Source organism: Carlito syrichta, unplaced genomic scaffold, assembly GCF_000164805.1.
Source record: "Carlito syrichta isolate Samal-C Ts95f unplaced genomic scaffold, Tarsius_syrichta-2.0.1 Scaffold28748, whole genome shotgun sequence".
Taxonomy (NCBI): domain Eukaryota; kingdom Metazoa; phylum Chordata; class Mammalia; order Primates; family Tarsiidae; genus Carlito; species Carlito syrichta.
The window spans coordinates 6,827-8,834 of NW_006972844.1; the positions used below are offsets into that span (position 1 = coordinate 6,827).

At 40.4% G+C, this 2,008-nt stretch overlaps 1 pseudogene; it reads left to right on the forward strand.

The window, feature by feature from the left end:
- Positions 1–656: 656 nt before the first annotated feature.
- Positions 657–1,253, forward strand: LOC103271283 (annotated as a pseudogene).
- Positions 1,254–2,008: the final 755 nt, after the last annotated feature.

Sequence of the window (2,008 nt, forward strand, 5' to 3'; positions counted from 1 at the left end):
TTCCAGCCCACTGAGCATCATCCATGGATCCTTGGCCTGGGCCCCATTGTGTCTGATGAGCTATGGGGCACCCTGCTGAGGAGCAACAGCAGTGAGGACTTCTGGGCTCCTCAGGTGGAGTAGCAGCTCTTGGGGCAGGGGCGGGCAATTAAGGCTACTCCACTGCAGCCCTCATTCTCTCAGGGTATCCTTCTGTGGGAGTCGGGCCACCCGAAGGCAGAGGGTCAGGAGCAGGTCATCCAGGAGGCTATTTCTGGTTTCCATTAACAAATTAAAACAACCCCCCCCCCAAAAAAAAGACAGTGGGAACTTCAGCAAAATGAATAGATTTAGAGAGGATAACACAGCTGGAGGCACTGACTTCATCATTCTTACATAATCCATATTATAAATAACCAAGGTTTTGGGCACAGTACAACTCATTGACTGACCTTCCTTTGGTCCCCTGGTGTCTCATTCAAATCCCTGTAAGAAATCAGTCCTTTGTTCCCAGATGTCTGTTTACCAGCAGACTCAGGGCTGGTGTAACCCGGAAGTAGGGCAGCCAAAGATGGCTGCACCCAGGCGAGTTGAGAGAAGGTTTCAGTGAACTCTGTCAAGCATGGCTGAGGAAGATCTGGAGAGGTAGCAGCTACTGAGAGAAGCAGAGGCTCAAGATGGACAATCACAAACCCGGTGATACCAACAAGAAAAACTTCACAATTTTCGATGTCATAACCAGAAAAATTAACCAGCTTCCCGAAGCAGACAGGAATCTCCTTGAACATGGATCAACATTTGTTGGACTTAATGCTGCTCTCTGTGGCTTAATAGCAAACAGTCTTTTTCGACGCACCTTGAACATGACAAAAGCTCGTATAACTGCTGGCTTATCAATGGCTGTGATCCCATTTTTGACATCAACTGTAGTTTGCAATAATTTTGTAAGTTTTCCTTTGAATACAGGTGATTTGAATTCTGAAACCTGTACCATAACACAGAGTGGATTAGTTGGTCTTGTTTATGGTGGTCGGTGTCCTGTTTTCTTGGCTATATCTGTGAATGGTGGTCTAGCAGTCAGGTATGAATCAACTCTGCTGCCAGAGAAAGGAAACATCTTAAATTACAGGATCAGGATTTCTAAGCCTGTCTGTAGAAAAATGTTATTTCCCATTTTGCTCCAGACAGCATTTGCCACATACCTTGGGTCTAGACAGTATAAACTATGTATTAAGGCCCTTCAATTACCCAAACCTGGTCTAGAAATTCACTGATTTTTTTCTTTTTTTCCATGTTTTTGCTATTGTGACTAGAGCTACAACAGAAATTCACTGATTTTAAAGCAATATGTACACAAAAATAAAATGGGAAAAAAACCTGAAGTAATGGCATGTACAGTCAAAACTTACTTGATGGCTCTTCTTCAATTGGAAAAAATTTACACATTCATGTGAGGCAGTGATGTTAAGTAAGATCAAATCTTAGGCTTTGATGTTGATTGTTGTGGTTATTTAACGTTATTGAGATTTCTAAATCTGAAATCTGCAAAGCATAGCATTTAAATAAACACCTGAGGACCGTTCCACCGGGTATAGCATTTTCATACAAAGAGTTTGAAAGAAGACCATGTTTCACTAGCAATCTTGTTTTGAATAAAGAATAACATACATTAAGCCATTCCTTAAATAGTTGCCCTCATGTCTAAAGTACATTTGGTTTTCTAAAAAAGAAAATGTACATACTTGCCCCGATGAACATTTATATTGTCATTAACAACAAATGGCTAATACCGTACTTTTACAACTGATTCTCATAGCTTATAAACATTATGCCAAAGTTATACAAAGGAATAACAATAAACATGCAACACCATTTCCTCTTCAAAGTTCTAACATAAAATAAAGACTAAAAGAGAAAGTCAGAACCAATGCTTCTTAAATTGTAGCAGAATACTTGACTCAGAACTGGGCCAATTAATTAGTAACACTGCATAGGACAGAGAACTTCCCTGAATAGAAACCAATCTACA